Source organism: Salmo salar, chromosome ssa15, assembly GCF_905237065.1.
Source record: "Salmo salar chromosome ssa15, Ssal_v3.1, whole genome shotgun sequence".
Lineage (NCBI taxonomy): Eukaryota > Metazoa > Chordata > Actinopteri > Salmoniformes > Salmonidae > Salmo > Salmo salar.
In genome coordinates this window covers 58630491-58638014 of record NC_059456.1, presented here as the reverse complement: position 1 = coordinate 58638014, position 7524 = coordinate 58630491, and the positions used below count along the sequence as shown (strand labels likewise).

The 7524-nt window shown below is 38.8% G+C and overlaps 1 protein-coding gene across 1 annotated transcript in view; it reads right to left on the bottom strand.

Moving 5' to 3' along the window:
* usta (uronyl 2-sulfotransferase a) overlaps positions 1 to 7524 on the bottom strand; it is a 187401-nt gene that overhangs the window by 6507 nt on the left and 173370 nt on the right. The gene's annotated exons all lie outside the window — the stretch shown is intronic.

Here is a 7524-nt window from a genome sequence, read left to right as displayed (position 1 = left end):
CCTTCCTCTATTTCTGATGTACATCCAGTTTGATTTCTATTTGCCATATATTTTTAACTGTGCTATTTCACAAAAGTTCTGAACCTATATACATTTTACAGACACAGTATATTTTACGTTTGTTCTCTTGTTATTAGTCCCACCCTTCAGCTCCATCCTACCCCTCTCACCTATCTCAGATTTCTATCAGCCATATATTTTTAAACTGTGCTGTGATGCTTCACAAAAGTTCTGAACCTTTCTATTCTCAGTTTCTACAGATTATAAATTAAAGATAAACATTTTTGCTAAAAGTATTATTATATTATTGATCGATTGACTATGACCTTTCAAATCACCCAGTATTGCTATCTGCAGCGTTAGCTCCAGGTAAATGTTGCAATTCTTCAACCATTCCTGGACCTGTGACCAAAAACGAGCAACATATGGACAGTACCAAAATAAATGATCTAATGACTCTGCCTCCTCGCAACCAAATGTGCAGGGCTGGGAAGATTGTATCCCCCATATACAGTGGGGCAAAAAGTATTTAGTCAGCAACCAATTGTGCAAGTTCTCCCACTTAAAAAGATGAGAGAGGCATGTAATTTTCATCATAGGTACACGTCAACTATGACAGACAAAATGAGAAAAAAAATCCAGAAAATCACATTGTAGGATTTTTAATGAATTTATTTGCAAATTATGGTGGAAAATAAGTATTTGGTCACCTACAAACAAGCAAGATTTCTGGCTCTCACAGACCGGTAACTTCTTCTTTAAGAGGCTCCTCTGTCCTCCACTCGTTACCTGTATGAATGGCACCTGTTTGAACTTGTTATCAGTATAAAAGACACCTGTCCACAACCTCAAACAGTCACACTCCAAACTCCACTATGGCCAAGACCAAAGAGCTGTCAAAGGACACCAGAAACAAAATTGTAGACCTGCACCAGGCTGGGAAGACTGAATCTGCAATAGGTAAGCAGCTTGGTTTGAAGAAATCAACTGTGGGAGCAATTATTAGGAAATGGAAGACATACAAGACCACTGATAATCTCCCTCGATCTGGGGCTCCATGCAAGATCTCACCCCGTGGGGTCAAAATGATTACAAGAACAGTGAGCAAAAATCTCAGAACCACACGGGGGGACCTAGTGAATGACCTGCAGAGAGCTGGGACCAAAGTAACAAAGCCTACCATCAGTAACACACTACGCCGCCAGGGACTCAAATCCTGCAGTGCCAGACGTGTCCCCCTGCTTAAGCCAGTACATGTCCAGGCCCGTCTGAAGTTTGCTAGAGAGCATTTGTATGATCCAGAAGAGGATTGGAGGAATGTCATATGGTCAGATGAAACCAAAATAGAACTTTTTGGTAAAAACTCAACTCGTCGTGTTTGGAGGACAAAGAATGCTGAGTTGCATCCAAAGAACACCATACCTACTGTGAAGCATGGGGGTGGAAACATCATGCTTTGGGGCTGTTTTTCTGCAAAGGGACCAGGACGACTGATCTGTGTAAAGGAAAGAATGAATGGGGCCATGTATCATGAGATTTTGAGTGAAAACCTCCTTCCATCAGCAAGGGCATTGAAGATGAAACGTGGCTGGGTCTTTCAGCATGACAATGATCCCAAACACACCGCCCGGGCAACGAAGGAGTGGCTTCGTAAGAAGCATTTCAAGGTCCTGGAGTGGCCTAGCCAGTCTCCAGATCTCAACCCCATAGAAAATCTTTGGAGGGAGTTGAAAGTCCGTGTTGCCCAGCGACAGCCCCAAAACATCACTGCTCTAGAGGAGATCTGCATGGAGGAATGGGCCAAAATACCAGCAACAGTGTGTGAAAACCTTGTGAAGACTTACAGAAAACATTTGACCTGTGTCATTGCCAACAAAGGGTATATAACAAAGTATTGAGATAAACGTTTGTTATTGACCAAATACTTATTTTCCACCATAATTTGCAAATAAATTCATAAAAAATCCTACAATGTGATTTTCTGGATTTTTTTTCTCATTTTGTCTGTCATAGTTGAAGTGTACCTATGATGAAAATTACAGGCCTCTCTCATCTTTTTAAATGGGAGAACTTGCACAATTGGTGGCTTACTAAATACTTTTTTGCCCCACTGTATATAACATTCTATTGGTTGCAAGAATTTTGAATAATAATTGAAATAGAAAAAGTCTAAGTTCTGAATCTGGAGTCGTTTTGCGTGTCAATTCATAAACCGTGTGCCATGGAATCGGTACATAGAAAATCTCTTCCAAACTATTTTGCAATCTATATGGCACAGCTGTAAATTGTTTGGTCTTTAATTGAAACTGGTATATATATTATTTTTTTTCCACCATTTCCACCATTTAATGCAGGGCCGACAGACAAGTTCCTTACTTTTCCCCCCTTCCACTTGCCTCTTCCGTTTTTGTGGTAATGCTGCAATTAGTTGGTTGTATTTTTGGTAGAGCATACATTTCCATATAGTTGCTAGCTGCATGTGTGACATAACTCAACCAGTCCTATTTATGATATAATTTACAAAGATTATACCTTTTTTTTATTTTAGCGCAAATATATATTTTTTAATCAATTACTATATTTGAGTTTAACCACAATATTTGTTGTATTATTTGTTCTGTCTTTTCTGGTGGATTAAACTGAAATTGCAACTAACTTTCTATGGCTTGTTTAACCTCTTGACGGTCGCCTAGGATAGGGGGCGCTACAGCGATTTTTGAAAAAAATTCATGCCCATTTTAAACAGCCTCCTACTCAAACTCAGAAGCTAGGATATGCATATAATTAATACTTGTGGATAGAAAACACCCTAAAGTTTCTAAAACTGTTTGAATGGTGTCTGTGAGTATAACAGAACTCATATGGCAGTCAAAACCCCGAGACAGATCGTAACAGGATGTGGAATTCTGAATTGCGGACTCAACTTCATCACTTTGCCTATAAATCACACCGTGAGCTATGGTTCATTGAGCTCTTCCTATTGCTTCCACTAGATGTCCCCAGTCTTTACAAAGTGGTTTGAGCCTTCTACTGTGAAAACTGACAGAATGAGAGTCTGTGGAACGTGGTCACATGGGGAGGGCCATCTCCATTATGACGCCGGCGCCCCTGGCTACCCTCCCCTTTCGAAACGTTTTGAAAGACAATGCAATCGTCCCCCTTGAATGTTATTGGAGCTCTGGTTGAAAAAGGCCCTAAAGATTTATGTTATACAACGTTTGACATGTTTGAACGAACTTAAATAAAAAAAATAAAAAATTTGGTAAGAGAGGAGTCCCGCGCACGACGGTACTTTTGGTGCAGCCTTCAGAACGCGCTAACAAGAAGACATAAAGGATTAACTTTTTCGAACGAAAATACATTTGTTGTGGACCTGGGATTCCTGGAAGTGCCTTCGGATGAAGATAATCAAAGGTAAGGGATTATTGACAATAGTATACAAGACTAGATTTGATATGCGATTGTTCCAAGATGGCGCTGACCTGTATTGCTAGCCTATTTTTCTGAGTATCGCATCCCCTTTTATCGCAAAGTGTGATTACCCAGTAAAGTTATTTTTAAATCTGGCATTGCAGGTGCTTTCAAGAGATGCTAATCTATAAATCTTAGAATGACAATATTACATTTTAAAAATGTTTTTGAATAGTAATTTAGTAAATTGTAGCGCTGTTTCACCGGACTGTTTCATCGAACAAAAGAATGCATGTATTGTGTAACATGATGTCCTAGGAGTGTCATCTGATGAAGATTGTCAAAGGTTAGTGCCGCATTTAGCTGTTTTTTTGGTTATTTGTGATGCATGTGGTTGGTCGGAAAATGGCTATGTGGCTACTTTTACAATATACTCCTCTAACATAATCTAATGTTTTGCTTTTGCTGTAAAGCCTTTTTGAAATCGGACAACGTGGTTCGATTCAGGAGAGGTGTATCTATAACGCGATATAAAATAGTCCTATATTTGAAAAAAATATATATATTACATTTTGTTATGCAAATGGCGATAGGCTTTTTCGCTGGATGTCCGTCCCGTATGCGGGACGGAGCCCGTCCAGAGGTTAAAAAATAACGATATTTGAGATGATTTCGTTTTCAAATAACCGAAAGTGAGCGGCTGTAATCTGAATAAAGGGAAAAAGCCCATTCTTGAACATGGGGTGTGTCACAGCAGCCTTCGCTTTGGCTCACCCTCCTGTCCAGCTCAGGCGTTCAGCATCACCGGCCTTCTAGCTGCTGCCGAACCTCCTGCTGGCAAACGCCCTTCACTCATCAACCCCGGACTTGTCTCGTCATCATTACACACACCAGGTTAAAATCCCCACTCTATCACTGTATATACACTCCCTCTGCCATTTGTCTTTGTCGGTCACTGTAAATGTTTTTTGTTTTCCTGAGAGGAATCTCTCTTACTATTTCCTGAGAACTTAAAATTTTGCACTTTGGGTTCACCCTGTGCCTTTTTGTTCATGAAGATATATTTTAAGCACAACAGCATTTGGGTTCCGTCCCACTTTGATCTATGGTGCTTAAAGGGGGGTTGGCAGGTAGCCTAGTGGTTAGAGCATTGGGCCAGTAACCGAAAGGTTGCTAGATCGAATCCCCAAGCTGACAAGGAAAAAAATCTGTCGTTCTGCCCCTGAACAAGGCAGTTAACCCACTGTTCCCCGGTAGGCCGTCATTGTAAATAAGAATTTGTTCTTAACTGACTTGCCTAGTTAAATAAAGGTTACATTTAAAAAATATATATAATGACATTTAAATAAATTCAGTAGTTCTAAACCTGCGACTGCCTACTCCTCTCTACACCAGTGACAGGGTGAGACATTCTTACTAATTTGCTAGAGAACCAGTTTGGATTTAAGTATAACTTTTGTATGACTGACGCCTTTAGTGAGAGGTCTAATGCTTTAATATTTAATAATTTCTGCCCTTTGAAATCATATTCATTATATGAATAGGCCCTTTTAATTTTGTCTGCCTTGCCATTCCAAATAAAATTGAATAATTTAAAAAACAGGTCGCTAGGTGTAGGCAAAACCATAAGCAAATAGTGATATGTTTGAAGAGTTAATCAGGGTGATTTGTTTCCCACAAATAGACATGTCTTTTCCTTTCCATGGTAGCAAGATCTTATCTATTTCTGATAACTTTCTATTCAAATGTATTGTAGTGAGATAATTTCTTTCTTTCGGGATACGTATACCGAGTCTGTCCACATCACTGTCAGATCATTTTATTGGTAAACTACACGGTAATGTAAAAGTTGTATTTTTTAGTGATATACACTTATCATCATTTGGTTTTAATCCATAGAGGTTAGAAAAAGTATCTAGATCCTCTGAGGCTGTGGAGGGATTCAATTTTTGTAGATTTAAAAGAAAACATGAATCATCAGCGTACAATGACACCTTTGTTTTTAAGCCCTGGATTTCTAATACCTTAATATTATTGTTGGATCTGATTTTAACAGCTAACATTTCAATGGAAATAATAAATAGATGTGCTGATAGTGGACAACCTTGTTTTACTCCTCTTGACAGTTGAAAGCTTTCTGAGGTCTAGCCATTTTACACCTAGGGTTACTATACATAACTTTAACCCATTTTATAAGACATTCTCCAAAATTGAAATATTCCAGGCATTTATATATAAACTCCAGTCGTACTTTATTAAATGCCTTTTCAAAGTCAGCTATGAATACCAGGCCTGGCTTCCCAGATATTTTATAGTGTTCTGTTGTTTCAGTCTTATATTATCTTCAATGTATCATCCATGTAAAAAACCTGTCTGATTAGGATGAATAATATCCGACAAAACCTTTTTAATTCTATGTGCTAAGCATTTTGCTAGAAGATTTCCATCACAACACTGAAGTGTAAGAGGCCTCCAATTTTTTAATTGACTGGATCTTTATATTTACCACTTGGATCCTGTTTCAGACCTTGTTGAGTGTCCGATAATCTACCATTTATATAGGAGTGGCTAAAACATACTATTAACGGTCCTCTGGGTATATCAAAAAAGGTTTGGTACACCTCCACTGGTATGCCATCCAGCCCTGGAGTTTTCCCGGACTTAAAGGCTTTAATTGCGTCAAGAAGTTCCTCCTTTGTAATCTTTCTGTACAGCTGTTAATTTTACATTATTAATAGGAAAAAAATCCATACAATTAGCTTCGGTTAGTGGAGATGGAGGAAGGTGAAACGAAAATATATGCTTAAAGTACTATACTTCCTCTTTCAAAATATTGTTTGGTGAACCATGGGTGACTCCATCATTTGTAAAAAGTTTCAGTAAATTCTTTTTGATAGCATTTCTATGTTGACGATTAAAAAAAATATTTGGTGTATTTTTTCCCATAAAACATCCAGTTTGCTTTATTTTTATAATATATTACACTAGATCTTTCTTGATTAAGTTCCTCCATTTCTTTTGGTTTTTGCTTTAACTTATTCTGAGCCTCTATGGTACAGTTGTTATTGCTATCTAACTGTAAAATGATTCCTTCCATTTCCTTTGTTAATATGGACTCGACCTAAATTGCTTTTGTTTTAGAGATGAGTACTGAATTGCATGGCCTCTAAAGGCACATTTAAGTGTGTCCCATACAATAAAGGGATCTATGTTATGTCAGTTATAAATTCTTCTGTCCTCGTAAAAAAAGTTTTTATCCAATAGGCTTTGATAAAATTTCCAATATCCTCGCCCACGTGGAAATTCTGTAAGAGTAATACATATGCGAATTATGTGATGGTCCGACCGCATTCTGTCCCCTATCAACACTTTTTTAACTTTTGGTGCCAGAGAGAATTACATAATCAAGACGACTAGCTTGATTGAGCCTCCGCCATGTATATCTCACCGGGTCAGGATATTTCAAGGCCTACATTCAAACTCAGTGCCTCTTTGCTTGACATCATGGGAAAATCAAAAGAAAATTAGCCAAGACCTCAGAAAAAAAATTGTAGACCTCCACAAGGCTGGTTCATCCTTGGGAGCAATTTCCAAATGCCTGAAGGTACCACGTTCATCTGTACAAACAATAGAACGCAAGTATAAAAACCATGGGACCACGCAGCCGTCATACTGCTCAGGAAGGAGATGCGTTCTGTCTCCTAGAGATGAACGTACTTTGGTGCGAAAAGTGCAAATCAATCCCAGAACAACAGCAAAGGACTTTGTGAAGATGCTGGTGGAAACCGGTACAAAAGTATCTATATCCACAGTAAAACAAGTCATATATCGACATAACCTGAAAGGCCGCTCAGCAAGGAAGAAGCCACTGCTCCAAAACCGCCAAAAAAAGCCACACTACGGTTTGCAACTGCACATGGGGACAAAGATCGTATTTTTTGGAGAAATGTCTGATCTCTCTGGTCTTATGAAACAAAAATAGAAATGTTTGGCCATAATGACCATCGTTATGTTTGGAGGGAAAAGGGGGAGGCTTGCAAGCCGAAGAACACCATCCCAACCGTGAAGCACGGGGGTGGCAACATCATGTTGTGGGGGTGCTTTGCTGCAGAA